Here is a 15,476-nt window from a genome sequence, read left to right as displayed (position 1 = left end):
GTTGGTTAGGCGACTGCCTTCAGCTCAGGTCATGATCCTGGAGTCCTGGGATCGAGTCCCTCATCGGGCTCCCTGCTCAGCGGGGGGTCTGCTTCTCCCTCTGACCCTCCCCCCTCTCATGTGCTCTCTTTCTCATTCTCACTCTCTCAAATAAATAAATAAAATCTTAAAAAAAAAAAAAAAAGAAATCTTCTCTGCCTTGCATCAGGCCCAAGGCTAGTAACCCACCACTGCTCATCTCCTGCTTCGTTGGTTTCGTTAACCCCATACACACTCTTGGAAGCGTTCCTTCATTAAGAAGTCTCTCCACATTACCAGCTGGGTGTGCTGTCTCCGAGTAGGACCCTGCCCAATACAGCCAGGGGGCAAGGAGGTTTCAACTCACGCATCAACTCTGACAGTTGCCTCCCGGAGTGTTATATGGGAACAACGCTGAGCTTTTATCTGGGCTCGGTGGAAAAGAATGTTCTGATTGATTATTAATGTCTGCCCTGGGCGTGGAAGGAGGGAAAGATACACCATTGCTGCCTATTTGCCAGCTATAGGTTTAATGGACGAAGTGACTCTCATGATTCATGCATGATCCAGCCAAGCTCACCCAGACCTTGAGTTTGATGGCCAAAGAGCCACATAGTAATGAAAAGAGACTTTGCCCAATCCAGAGACACCCTCGCCTCATCAGAGCAAGGGAAGCCCACAGCTAGCAAGTAGCTGAGGATTCAGCCACACCTGCAAAAACCCATATTATCCTAGAAGATGAGAAGGGGGTGGTGGGGGAGGTGATGAATGAGAAAAAAGAGCAGGGAAGTTAGCAGTAGGAAAGAGAGGTAGTGAGGGAACAGCAGGGGAGGCACTGATGGAGAAGACAGGGAGGCAGAGGGTGGAGAATGCAATGTGCACTGTCAGAGAGCCTCAGAGGACCAGCCCCGCTCACAAGGAATTTCCTGGATGGAAAATCAATGAGTCCTTTCTTGGTCATACCCAGCAATGGGGAGCTCACTACTAAGTAAGGCATTCATTGTACTTTTCTTCTTTGGGACCAGAGCTACAAAGCCCTCAGAGGCCACAGAACCCACCTTCTCCGATCCTGGCACAGAACCAGGGTCCTCATCTCCCTGTTCCCTCGGGTCTGCCACTTTTTCTTCCTACCCACAGAGCTGCCTTGTCAGGACAGCCACACGCAGGCCCCAGTTCTGTTCTCTGGAGCAACAGATAAGGTTTTCCATGTGACACGTGTGGGGTCTGCCCCCCATTTTCTCATCCGAAGCCTTCAACCATTTCTCGGGTGAGAAATTTCTTATGGCTCCCAGATCCTTCAGAATGCCAGCCACTGTCCCCTGGGAGTTTTCTAGCTGGTTCTCTGCAACAGAGTGGACACTTCTGTTCACAAAGGCTGACCGGGGTGAACAGAGCGGACCTCCGATCCCTCAGTGGGCTGACCTCAACTCTGGGGGTCTCACAGCTAAGCTTGGGCCCCACCTGCCTTCTGTTGAATCTCCTAGGGCTGCAGCGCCCCATCTGTCAAATGGGGGCACCGGCCTTTCTTGTCCACTTCGCAAGGTGGTGGGAGTACTGGATGTTCTGTACACCTGCGAGCCAGGACTTTCCCAGCAGCGCTGTCTCCTATTGTCCCCAGTCAAGTTCCAGTCTTTCAGGTTCCTGGACCCAATTCCAACAGCGGGGGTGTTCCCCACACACCACCAAGCTGTTCTCAACACCAGCAGGGTGATCAAGAATCAACTCCATTCAACACAATTCTGACACCATCTACCTGGAGACAGCATGAGATTCTTCAGGTAAAGGGCTCAGTCCCACAAGACCACCCTCCACTTCGGACACCAGTCCCGAACCCGAGTTGTCACCTGTGTTTCTGACAACCTCTGGCTATAAATCAGAGGTTCCCATGACCCCCATTCTTGGGTCTGATACATTTGCTAGAACAGCTCAGAGCTCTGAGAAACATTGCACTCCCCAGACAATCACGTGTTTATTATGAAGGGATAGAAGTCAGGAACAGCTAGATGGAAGAGAAGCTCAGGGCAGGGGATGGGGAAAGGGTGGGGAGCTCCCAGGCCTGATCCAGGGGCACCACTCTCCCCAAATTTCCATACATTCACCAACCCAGAAGCTCCCCAAACAGGATCCTCTTGGGTTTTTATGGAGGCTTCATTACATAAGTACGATTGATGAAATCATGGGCCATTGGTGATTGAACTCAGACTCTCGCCCCTCTCTTGTTTCAGGGGTTAGGGGTGGGTTCCAACCCTCTAATCCCATGGTTGGCTCCACTGGCAACCAGCTCCCACCCTTAGGTGGTTTTCAAAAGTTAACATGATGTTAACGGAACATGGTTCCAAAGGTTTCATGGCGGGGCGCCTGGGTGGCTCCGTCGTTAAGCGCCTGCCTTCGGCTCAGGTCATGATCCCAGGGTCCTGGGATCGAGCCCCGCATCGGGCTCCCTGCTTGGCAAGAAGCCTGCTTCTCCCTCTCCCACTCCCCCTGCTTGTGTTCCCTCTCTTGCTGTGTCTCTCTCTGTCAAATAAATAAATAAAATCTTAAAAAGAAAAAAAAAAAGAAAACAAGAAAATCCAAACTGCTGGATGCAGACATCAGGTGGGGAGTGGGAAGAGATGAAGCTGGGAGGTAGGAAGGGGAGGGATCCTGAAGGAACTGGAGCCCGGTAAGGAGGCTAAACCTCCACCCAAGAGCAATAGGGAGTCATGGAAGGGTTTAAAGCAGGGGAGAAACACATCAGGATGGCATGTTGGACAAATATCTCTGTCTACGCCATAGTTAACAGGCTGCAGGAGCAAGAGTTGAGTAGGGAGACTAGCTAGGAGATTCCAGCAAGCAAGAGATCATGGAGGGATCCCTGGGTGGCTCAGTCGTTAAGCGTCTGCCTTCAGCCCAGGTCATGATCCCAGGGTCCTGGGATCGAGCCCCGCATCGGGCTCCCTGCTTCGCGGGAAGCCTGCTTCTCCCTCTCCCTCTCCCCCTGCTTGTGTTCCCTCTCTCGCTGTGTCTCTCTCTGTCAAATAAATAAAATCTTTAAAAAAAAAAAAAAAGTTTCGTGGTGTTAACATAACAAAAGCCACCTTTACCACTCTCACCTTAGGGAATTCCAAGGGTTTGGGGAGCTATGAGCTCTGAACAATGGGATGAAAACCAAATATTTCCGAGAAATATATTTTGGTCATCTGAACATGGCACCCAGGTCAATTAAAATCTGCAGAAGTTTGCACCTCAGTGGCTGACAAACCAGCACCCACCGGCCCCCCATCCCTCGCCTCTATCCCCAAATCAAGCAGTGAGTGTTTCTTGGAGAAATGATGAGAGAAAAGTCTGGGTCCCTCCAGCACATCACCACTCCCCTGTCCGTATCTGTGGTTGCCCCACTGACCTGGGCTGGCCACATGCCCCGCCAGCCACCGTATAGCCTGATGAGATGCTAGACCTCACAGATGGGCCTCCTGGCCTCATGCAGGGATGGCCAATACTGTTTGTCCCTCGTGCCAGCACCAGCTGATCTGCAGTTGGGAACTGCCTGGAGTGTTACATTAAGAATGATTCCGCACTAGCGGAAAAGCATGTGGTGATTGACTAGTAATGCCTGCCGTGAGCACAGGAAGGGTTAGGGGTGGTGCCTCTGCCAAGTATTTGCCATTTGCCGTCTGGTGTTCTGCTGGCCACAGTGAAGCAAGAACCTGGTCATACTTCTGCTGCAGGGGCTCCCCTGACTGCTTTTAGGGTCTGAGTACCCCACAACGGGCTATCTTCCTACCCCTGCTGTGTTGCTATCTAGAGCCATGCTGTCGAATATCGCAGCACCTAGCCACATGTGATTTAAATTATTCAAATGATTTTAAATGAAGTTCAATTAAAACATCACCTTCTCGGTCACACCAGCCATATTTCAAATGCTCAACAGCCACATTTGGCCAGCAGCTACCATAGTGGACAGGACAGATACAGAATATTTCTATCATTGCTGAAGTTCTATTGGATCACATTGGATTAGATCCGTGGTTTTCAGTAGGTGTGATTGTGCCCATCAATGGACGTTTGGCAATGCCTGAAGATATTTTTGTTGTCACAACTGGAGTGGGGGGGGTGGTTTGTTAGTGGCATCTAGCAGGTGGGGGCCAGGGATGCTGCCAAACATCCTATAGGACAGCCCTCTCACCCCGCACCACACACAACAAAGAATCATCCTGACCCAAATGTAAATAGTGGGGTGGTCAAGACACCCTGCTCTAAAAAATCCACATTGAATGGAGAGAAGCACTAAGGGAGAAACAAGGGCAAAATAGTCTTGCTTTGAATAATAAATAGCAAAGAACAATAATGGAAAAAAAAAAAAACAACTGAGAAAAGGAGCTGACCCACTGTTGACCAAGAAGAGAAGAAATTCCTGGATCCATCACCACTTAGTAGCTCTGTGCCCTTGGGCAGTCACTAAACCTCTCTGATTCTCAGTTTCCTCGTCAGTAAAAGTGAAATACCCCCCTCCAAAGGATTACCAATGGATTCAGTGAGGTCATGAGTGTGAATGGGCTTTGTTATCTGTCCCTGTGAAACAGTGCTAAGCTGTTTCTAGCTGTTACTAGCTAAGCTCCTGTCGTTTATTACACTAAAGATAAAGTCTCCAGCAAAAAAGTAGAGCCCTGGTCTCATTTCATTCTGCATGACGTTAGGGGCACTTAAGCCTCGAAATCTCACTTCTTGATCTGTAAAATGGGGCTAATAACTCATGCCCCAACTCACAGGAATATGCAGCACCAATGAGACATTTAATCCCATTGAGCAACTGTCTCTCTCTCAACTCAACAGCTAATCCGGTTGCCCTCCATGAAATTGAAACTCAAGCCCCAGCTGGTACCCACGAAACAGCTGAAAATGCATTCAGTTTTTATGGGCTGAGAAAAATTCCCTTGGGACCCCGGCCCCCGAAATTCCTGTTTCCCTGAGCATGAGTATTGGCCAGGTATTTGGTGAACCCACCTTGCCAATTCTCCAGGATCTTTGCTTCATGCCAGAAACTGTAGTTCTTAAAGGGAATGAAGCATTAGGGAGAGGTTCAGTGCGAAGCAGGACAGAAAAGGAAAATCACGGAGCTGGGTGAGTCAGGTCTGGGGGGAGGTGATTCAGATGGTGCCCCTGGATCCTTCAGACTGAATGGTGTTTGTGTGTGGGTGGGTGTGTGTGTGTGTGTCTGTGTGTGTGAGAGACAGACAGACAGAGACAGACATCTGCCTTGATAGTTATGTGATACCCCTCCACCACCTGCCGTAAGCTATCATCCCAAAGACCTTGTTTGGTGAATAAAGATCATATTTTTGCCTCTGTTGACACAAGACCCAAGATTTAATCCTTTCCTTTGAGGCTTGCACGATGATGATGGAGAAGGCTTTCAGGTGGGGGTTATAGGGAAAATAGGGCTACTATTCCCAAAATGAGGAGCCCTAGGCTGGTCCCCAATGCCAGCCTTGAGGGCAGGGGCTGTTCTAAGCCCACTGCTGGCACTGCAAAGCTGTGTGTCCTTGAGCAAGTTGCTTCCCCTCTCTGTGCCACAGATGCGATTGGATCTGACAGCACCCAGGGGCCCTCCACTTGTCTGAAACACACTTTGACCATTCTCCATTTTGCAAACAATTCAATTTCACAGAGTTTCGCATAGTATAAGGGCACCATGAAAAGACATGGAGGAACTGTAAACCATGTCATTAAGTGAAAGAAGCCAATCTGAAAAGCCTCCATGCTGTATGATTCCAAGTATACGACATTGGGAAAAAGCACAACTCTGCAGAGAGTAAAAAGATCAGCGGTTGCCCGGGGTCGGGGAGGAGTGGGGGATGATCGGGCAGAGCACGGAGGACGGTGTAGATGCTCTTCATGATACGGCAATGATCGATCCATGTCATTACACATTTGCCCAAACCCCTAGAATGTCCACCACCAAGAATGAGCCCTAATGTCAACTATGGACTCTGGGTGATGATGATGTGTCATGTAGGCTCATCCATTGGGCCAGATGTCTCACTCCGGCCCGGGATGTGGATAGTGGGGAGAGGCTATCCATGTGTGAGGACACAGGATACATGGCAAATCTCTGTACCTGCCCCTCAATTTTGCTATGGACCTGAAATGGCTCTAAAAAAATAAAGTTTATTAATGAAAAAAATTAACTGAAATTAATATAACACTATATGTTAACTAACTGGAATTAAAATAAAAACCTAAAAAAAAAGTCAAGGAGAGGCCACATACCACAACAGCTAACCACCTACTTAAAATGGACCCTTCAGGGGCGCCTCGGTGGTGCACTCGGTTAAGCGTCGCACTCTTGGTTTCAGCTCAGATTGTGATCTCAGGGTCGTGAGATCGAGCCCCACGCCGGGCTCTGTGCTCAGTGTGGAGTCTGCTTGGGATTCTCTCTCCCTCTCCCTCTGTGTCTCCTGCTCATGCCCTCTCCCTCTCTCTCTCTCATTCTCTAAAATATATAAATAAATAAATCTTTTAAAAAAAGAAAAAAGGACCATTCAGACAGTTGTTTTTATCTACTAGGTAAGCCAGGCCCCACTGAAGGGCTGTCTCATCATGGCCCGTAGAAACAGCTAGAGTTCCTGTTCTTTTGGCAGCGTTAGGAAGTCTCTTCGGCTTTGGGGCCTTCTGTTCTCATCCCGAAATGCTGCCAGAAGGGCTTGGTCTTTCTCCCCTGGGTGACACCAGCCTTCGGATATTTTGCAATAATCAGGCCTGAGCAACCCCCTCTGTGTTTTCTTGGCTCGTACCCGAGGAAAGGTGGGTCTCCAGCTTTGGTGGGCACCGGAACCGCCTGTGAGGTTTGAAATCTGTGGGTTTCTGGGCTCCTGCCCCCAAGACTGTTCCGTAGGTCTCAGGAGAGCCGGGGACTCTGCGGTTTGAAAGGCCCCCAGGGGAGGCTGATGCCCCCCACTTGGAGAAAGGCCGCCCCGGAGGCTGGGTCCCAGAAGACAGCTCCGGGATAGGGCCACCCACCCCCCTCCGGTTTGGAAGGAGACACCGAAGCCGGGGAGGGACTTGTCTGAGGTCACAGAGTCAGCAGAGCCCGAGCTGGGCTACTCAAGGTGACCAGGCCTGCATGCAGGTGGCACCGAATAGTTATTCATTGGTGACAGGCAGCCCCTCGGAAGTCAGGCACCTGAGAGCCTCTGCTTTTCCTCTTCGTCCTTCTCTCCCCACCCCCAGACCTCCTCTTTCTGTTATATTCGAGAACTCATCTACAGCCGACTGGACACAGGCCCTCCCCGAGCCCACCCTGATCTATTTCCCAGAGACAGAACACAGCTCGGGCCAGCAGCAAACACAACACTCAAAGAAACCACCACCAGGTGGGACACGGGGAGCTCGCGTGGGCCCCTCCGCCTCCGCAAGCTGGTGCATGGAACTGGGCGGGCGTCTTCCTGGCCGGCCACAAAGAAAAAGCCAGAGCCCAGGTTTCCAGGCCCGGTGGGGTGGGAGCCCAGGCCTCTGCCGGGTCAGGGCCAGACGGGGCGGTGTGGGACCAGCCAGGCTTTCTACCCCCCAGCCGCCTCTAGGAGAAAGCCCGCACAGAGGCTCTGGGAGGGCCGGGCCCCCTCCCTGTCCCCAACACCCACGGTGGCCTGTGAAACTTCTCCATTCAAACAGACGCCTGGTAACTGGGGAGCCAGATAAGGCACCTCCTGGGACCAAGGGAGGATCAAGTCAGCGCCACATGAAATCCAAGCTTTGTCTGTGAACCCGGCATTCCCCTCCCCCACCACGCACCTGCTTATTGAAAATAAAAGGCCATTACCACGAAGACTTGCCCTCGTCAGGGTGGGGAACTTGGCGACAGGAAGAGTCGGCGGCCTGACCGCAAACTGACACCCCGTTAAGCAGAAACCACTGGTAGTGGAGGAAAAAATATAAACCCCGAACATGGGTCGGCTAAGATTCCACCCTGGAGGGTATCCATGACTCTGCCCGTAATTTTAAAAATGATTAGCAGATGGCTGGGGCCCGACAGACAAAGGGGATCCTTAGAAGAGTCCACTCACCCCAGCATTTTGTTCTAAAAAATCCTTCCACGAAAGACTCGTGTTTTCTAAGTGGGCTATATGGGCTGCCGGAGGCCATCCAGCCAGAGAGGCCCCAAGACGACAGACCGCAGGTCGGGACACGCGCCACCCCAGCCCCCAAAAGCACATCCTGGAAAATGATACCCATCAGCTCGCAAGGTGCCCCTCGTAAAACCTGGTCCCACGGTACCTTCTGCGCACGAGGCCACAGGTCACAGGAGCCACGCAGGCCCGAGAGATCTCCCCGGGGGGCAGCGCAGAGACCCCACCAAGCCCGGACAGCAGGGGCGAAGGAGAAATGTCAGGAACACCCTCACACACATCCCCTTCCCTGACTGCTCCTCCCCGTCCTCCCTCCCCCTCCCCCCTGCGCCAATCTGATGGCAGCAGCTGAGCCAACAAGTCATTTCTAAAATTAGCCGGTGAGCCCCAGGTCTGGCCAGGGGACAGCAGCCCGGGGTGGCCGTTGACCAGGCATCAGACAGCATGGACATATTTGGTGGCACGGAGCAGGGGAGGGGACAGCACATTCTCACCCGTCATCCCTGTCCCCAGCAGGCCGCACACTCCCGCCTCTGCCCCACACAGATAACCCGAGGCCGCAGGGGTTGGGGGAGGAGGAGAGCGAGGCTCTGCTCTCCAGCTAGACTCTGGAAAAAAATAACTGGAGCCAGTTCTGGTGTCTCAGAGTAAATAATCATGTGTCACCGCCGGACACCCACCTGCGGGCTTCACTGAGCTCATTTACTATTCCCGACAACCCTGCCCGACGTAGGGGTTTCCCCGCGCTCATTTGACAGACGGGGAGACTGAGGCACAGAAAGCTCAACCAACTCGCCCGAAGCGGTGGAAAGCCAAGATTCGAACCCAGGCAGTGCTGGCCCCAGAGCGCACAGTCGTAAATGTTGCAGCCAGTAGAACACTATGAAAGGTACTGTGTCCGCTGCGCAGAAGGAGAAAAGTAAGGACGTCGATAGGTTAAGAACATCATGGGAGTCCCCACAGCTAGCAAGGGACTCCAGTCTAGATCTTTCTGATTCCCAAGGCCATGGTCATTCCATTCAAACATGGTATGCTGCTTCTCTTAAGAAACATTTTATTTTATTTTTATTTTATTTTTATTTTTAAGATTTTATTTATTTACTTGAGAGAGAGATAGAGCACAGAGGCAGAGGGAGAAGCAGGCTTCCCGCGGAGCAGGGAGCCCGAAGCAGGGCACGATTCCAGGACCCCAGGATCACGACCCAAGCTGAAGGCAGACACCCAACCGACTGAGCCACCCAGGCATCCCAAGAAACATTTTAACCGGTAGTACACGTTGTTACTTTTCTATCCCTGTGGCTGATAGAGCAATATATTCTCAAGGTACTTACTTCCTTCTGGGGGTTGGAGATTTAGCATTTTATTGGAAGTTCGTGGAAACACTTTTCTTTGGACGATGAAACATGAACCCACCTCCTGGTGCTAAAACTAGCCTCCTGGCGCTTTGCTGTCCTGTTTATCTTCTATATCTTTTCATGGCTGTCGATCCTACGTGGTGGGGTGGACGTGTAGACATGACTCTAGGCCTGGGCTGGGGGTCTCTGGCAGCCTCAGTCTGCAGTGCCGTTTGGATTGACTTGAAGGGAACTGTGTCCCGAGGGCACCTGGCATTTCTGCTTTATTCTCCTGGTAACTGTGGTGCTGAAAAATCCACCAGGACAACCAAGTATTGCTCTGCCCACGCTGTGATTTAGGGCAGCCCTCGTAAGTGGTGTTCTGTCACCGGGCTGAGCATTGGCCTCCAGGTCTCCAGGCTTTGTTCCCCAGGGGACAGGACAGGACAAGAAAGTGAAGGCTCTCTAACCAAGGTCCCCCGGGGAAATTGGCCCCTTCTGGCACTTCTGGAACATGGACAGTCCAAGCGGCTGCAGGTCTGTTGGGACACAGACTAGGGAACCGTGGGCATGTGCACCTGCCCTGGGGTGGTCAGTTTCTCCCCCTGGAGACCTGGCCTCGTCTTCAGCTGGTCAGTTCTGGATCCATATATTGGCCAAGGGATGGATTGTGATATTTTATTTTTTAAAAAGATTTTATTTGAGAGAGAGAGAGTGCATGAGTAGGGGTGGGGGAGGGGCAGAGGGAGAGGGGGAAGCAGACTCCCCGCTGAGCAGGGAGCCGGACACGGGACTCGATCCCAGGACCCTGAGATCATGACCGGAGCCGAAGGCAGACGCTTAACCCACTGAGCCACCCAGGCGTCCCTGGATTGTGATATTCTACTGGGGCAACTGACTTAAGCCTCCTGATCATCCTTAACTTCTTCTTTGAGTAGGACCCTTGTTGGTGGCCCATCTCTTTTGCCCCTGGGGATGCCACATTCTATTCATTATCTCCATATAACCTGCGATTCAGGGGCCCCCAGTGCACCCCACCTCACCGCACGCTAAGTGACTGCTTCCCCCTGGCTCCTGATGACTGAGTGCCATCCCCCAGCCTCTCTCGTTTGGGGCTCCTATCATCCCCACTGTTCTCAGAGAACCGTGTGTGTATGTTTGTGTGCTGATAAACCGGAGAACAGTCCCCTGCATCTGAGTGTCATGGGGCAGTCATGAGAATCCCCCCAAGTGACTGCCGAGGGGCCTGTGTTGTATGTCACGGTCCCCACAGAGATGAAGGGGAACTGTCTCTCTGTGTCTGTGTCCTTAAGTGGCTGGTACACAGTAAGTGCCCCATAAATGCATATGGGATAAATAACCAAATGTATGGAAACTGGACCAGAGCAGGCGTTCCAGGACCTGGTCCCACATCATGTGTTCTCTAGACGTCTGTTGGTCTGTCTGTCCATCTCCCATCGGTCCGTGTTCTCCTGTTCATCCCGGTCACCAAGTACCAAGCCAGGCACTGAGCAGGTGCTCATGGAATCTTTGGTGGACAAAGTAGACAGTGAACAGAAAACTGTAGCCCGGATTGTGGAGGTGGGAGAGATCCCTGTAGAGAGACCCCCCCGAAGCCCACCTCCTGGCCTCAGGGTTCCCTTCTATAAAACGAGGATCCTGATGCCACTGACTGTTCTAGTCCTTTATGGCCCGTGGTAGGTGCTCAGTGAATGTTTGTTGAATGACTGAATGATCAAATGTAGATCTATAAAAGTTTTCCTAGCTCTGCCCCGCCTGCAGAGGAGAGCCAACACTGACCTTCCTAGTGATGCTGGTGTCCTCTCACGGGATGGCCTCGGGTGTCCTGCTGGCCCCCCAGAGGGTTTTCCTCCCCTCGCACACCCCATGCTCAGAGGAGCCAGGCTCGTGGTGTCCTTGTCAGGGTGACAATCCTGTAGAGCAGGAGAGTGGTCCCGAATGCATATACTCTCCCATATCTGGCCTTCTGTTGGCAACTAATTTCTCTCTGCTTTTTATTATCTTTCCCCAAGGCATCCATTAAGCTTAGCCATAGCCATCCGGTCCCACTGTCCAGGATTTACTCTCTGCCACTTTTCTCAAACGCTTTGCTGCCCTAAATAAAGAAGTAAACGGAAGCAAGCTCAAAATGGGTAAGTTTATTCAGGAATAGCAGAGGGATTGCAATTCAGGACAAGCAAGCTGCAGGCGAGTAGGGTCGCAGGTTTGGGTAGGTTGTATTGATGGGCAGGGAACATAAAGAGGGGACAGTTCAGCGAGGGTCTGTGACAATCCATGACAAACGGACACCAGCTCTGAAAATTCCCCGAGCAGACGGAACCAGTCCAGCCACACAAACAAAGGTCCATTCAGCCCACTTTGTGAGACCAAACTGACCTGCGTCACCTCTGGGTCACGCCTCTGGCAAAGTTTCCCACAGTGGATATGGGACAACCTCTGACCAACACCTCATCATCCAAGGAAATTGCAACATGATCAGTCTTCTCTAAATCAGGAAAATCAGTCTCTTAGCCTTGAGGTTTTATCTTCCCGGGGGGCACATGCACGAGGCTCCTTTTCTATGTTCCAGTTCTTAGATTTAGCGTTTTTTGGTTTTTTTTTTTCCCAGCTCGATAGGACAAAGCATCCAGTGCACCCCCTTCCACCGGCGTACCATCCCCACTCACCTCTGCTGCAAATGCGAACGCTGGAAGCCCCCTCTCTTTGAACCAGGGGTTTCTCTGTTCCACCTACTACCACCGATTCCCGTCGGTGACCACGGCCAACCGGGCAGTGGGTGATCCAGCCCCCGCACCCCAGGTCAGCACCTGTGATCTCCTACCGCACCCGGGCCCAACACTACAGACTGCTTTCCCCAGGGCAAGCGGACTCTGAAATAGAATGTAACGAACAGAACTTATATTAAAGAGTTCTCTTGGTATCTACGCCTATGGAAGGATGGAGAAGGAATGAGGATCGGACAGAGGGAAATGTCTAGCTGTGACGAGGGCCCCCAAACAGCCTGTGGCAACCCCACTGTAACCCCTAGAGCTAGTTTGTTCCCGAATTGGGACCAAGATGGCCAGCCCTTTGTACCTCGGTGCAGACCAGTCACTGGGTGTGGGCACCCGGGCAAGGGTGTGACATCGGGCAAGGCGGCGCTCTGTAGCTAAGGCATCCCGAAGGGGCAGACAGCTGAGGGCCGCCTGATGACTGCAGTCCTAGCACAGACAAGAAGGCCTTCCGTGAAGGAGGATCTGGACAGCACATGACGCTGTCCACTCCCTGGCCAAGGTCATCCAGGACATACTTGGCAAGGTGGAGGGACTCATGACCACAATAGGCCCCACTGCTGCTACCTCTGGACACACGGCTCCCATGCTCACCCCTGCAGTCGCTGGCCACAGCCGTGGCCAAAGTCGACCCCGAGGTGAGTGGGAAGTTTGCTGGCATGGTGTTTCATGCCCCCACCGCCACTGGGTCTCATGGATCTGATCTGCCGTCTAGAAAAATCTGTCCAATACATCGACATCAAGAACGAAATGAAGCCCTGGGCCACACAAAGAACGAGTCCCCCTCCTGCATTTTTTTTTTTAAGATTTATTTTATTTTAGTTTTTTAAAGATTTTATTCATTTATCTGAGAGAGAGAGAGACAGAGCACAAGCAGGGGGAGGGGCCGGGGGAGAGAGAGAAGCAGGCTCCCCGATGAGCAGGGAGCCTGACGCGGGGCTCGATCCCATGACCCTGAGGTCATGACCTGAGCTGAAACGAGTCGGACGCTTAACCGAGCCGCGGAGGCGCCCCCCTCACCCCCTCCACCCCGGAATTTTAACACCTGCTCCTCTACCTTCAGGGCTGACATTACCTTTAACACCACTGTGTCAAGCTCATTTTCTGGCATGACAATGAATTTGGCTACAACCACCACACGGCAGACCTCATGGTCCACACAGCCTCCCAGGAGTTAAGAGCCCTGGCCACTAAGTCCCTGCCCCAACTCTGTCCCCAACACACTGAGAATTTCCCATCGTCTGCACCAGGGGTTCGAAACGGGGTGGTTTTGCTCTCTGCAAGAGGCGTTTGGCAATGTCTGGTGCTATTTTGGGTCGTCCAGACTGGCCGGTGGGGGGTATGCACTGGCATCTGGTGGGTAGAGGCTGCTCAACATACTACAGGGCACAGGAATGGCCCCGCTGTCCCTCCAGAGAAGGACCCAGCTCCAAACGCACTGAGGCCGACAAATTCCTATGCAGTTTCTAGCCCAGGTCCCTGAGAAAGGGGAAGGCCTTGGGCTCTTGCCCTCTTGTCCTCACCCATCATGTTGCCATGATGTCCACGCCGTGCACATCGGGGCAGGACTGGGAAGGAAGGCTGGGAACGAAAGGTTGAGGGGAGGGCAGCAGATATGCCTGAGGCAACATGGCAGAAACTGAAGGACCTGGGGGGCACTTCATTTTTGCTCGCGAGTCCTGCCTATGCCCCTCACATTTACCCTTCGTGGCAAACCTGGAGGATATTTTGGCTGGAATGGTCCGTCGGGCTCATCTCATCCAACTCTCGTAAATCAGAGGTGAGAAAATGGCAGAGCAAACGGGTAGCCCAGAGAGGCCTGCTGGGAATGGGGTGCCCAGCACTAACCCCTCCTTCTAGGCCCCGAGGGGGTACAGGCTTCCAGCAGCTCTGGGGAGTGGCTCTCGGTTACGTGGCGCATCCGACCACGGGCTCCTCTGCGTGGCCACCCGCTCGCTGCCCACGGAGCTGCCCGCCCACTCCGTAGCCCGGCCTCCTGTCGACTCTATTAAACGGTTTTCAAATTGGCAAACAACGTGTACATTCCAGGGAAACCAAATAGCTACGTGAGTCCATCCTGCCTTCCTTCTTTCCTGAACCAGCACCACACAGGAAGGCCTTCCAGCTCCAGGACAGGAAATAGCCAGCCTACCCTTGACCTGTGGGCCCCCAAGTGGGCAGCTGGGATCCTGGGGCCGCCACGTCCTTGGATTTCTGGTTTAAACTGACATGCACCCCGGGGTCTCTCAGCTCATCTCCATGGGAGCAGGAATGGAGAGTGAAGGGTCTGCGCTTCCCGGAGGGACTCCAAGGTCACCCTGGGAGTATGCTGGGGGGCCCCGTGTAGTCTAGACTAACTGGGGAGGAGATGGACGCCCTCCTGGGTCTCCCCGTGGCCCACCTATCACAGGATCTTTCCCCACAACATGTCTTGCAGGACGCACAGGCGGTTGGGTCTCCAAACCCCCGAGCCTGTGAAGCGGGCTATGCTCCAACAATCCACAAAATCCGCAGGAATGCAGATCAGCGGTCCCCTTCCTCTTTAGAAAATCAGCCTCTGCGTGGATTGCCCTCAAAGCCGGGATTCTTTTTTTTTTTTTAAAGATTTTATTTATCCATTTGACAGACAGCGAGAGCAGGAACACAAGCGGGGGGAGTGGGAGAGGGAGAAGCAGACTCCCCGCTGAGCAGGGAGCCCGATGCGGGACTCGATCCCGGGACTCCAGGATCACGACCTGAGCCGAAGGCAGATGCTTAACGACTGAGCCACCCAGGCACCCCGACAGGATAGGTCTTTTTTTTTTTTTTAAAGATTTTATTTATCCATTTGACAGAGAGACAGCGAGAGCAGGAACACAAGCGGGGGGGAGTGGGAGAGGGAGAAGCAGGCCTCCTGCTGAGCAGGTAGCTTGATGCGGGGCTCGATCCCAGGACCCCGGGATCATGACCTGAGCTGAAGGCAGTCGCTCAACCGACTGAGCCACCCAGGCGCCCCGACAGGATAGGTCTTTTTTTTTTTTTTTTAAAGATTTTATTTATTTATTTGAGAGAGAGAGAGAGAATGAGAGAGAGAGAGAGCACATGAGAGGGGGGAGGGGCAGAGGGAGGAGCAGACTCCCCGCTGAGCAGGGAGCCCGATGCGGGGCTCGATCCCAGGACCCCGGGATCATGACCTGAGCTGAAGGCAGTCGCTCAACCGACTGAGCCACCCAGGCGCCCCGACAGGA

The 15,476-nt window shown here is 52.8% G+C and overlaps 1 protein-coding gene across 2 annotated transcripts in view; it reads right to left on the bottom strand.

Annotated features, from left to right (window-relative positions):
* The window catches only part of MYO18B (myosin XVIIIB), a 246,725-nt gene extending 238,299 nt beyond the window's left edge, over window positions 1–8,426 (bottom strand). For both annotated transcript variants that reach the window (XM_035017247.1, XM_035017246.1), the window contains exon 1: window positions 8,272–8,426. The gene's annotated coding sequence lies outside the window, so the exon portion shown is untranslated. The remainder of the gene's footprint in view (window positions 1–8,271) is intronic.
* Between the last annotated feature and the right edge of the window lie 7,050 nt (window positions 8,427–15,476).

This window comes from Mirounga leonina, unplaced genomic scaffold (assembly GCF_011800145.1).
Source record: "Mirounga leonina isolate KUSES-001 unplaced genomic scaffold, KU_Mleo_1.0 Mir_171, whole genome shotgun sequence".
In the NCBI taxonomy this organism is placed as follows: Eukaryota; Metazoa; Chordata; class Mammalia; order Carnivora; family Phocidae; genus Mirounga; species Mirounga leonina.
This window is presented reverse-complemented; position numbering and strand designations above follow the sequence as displayed.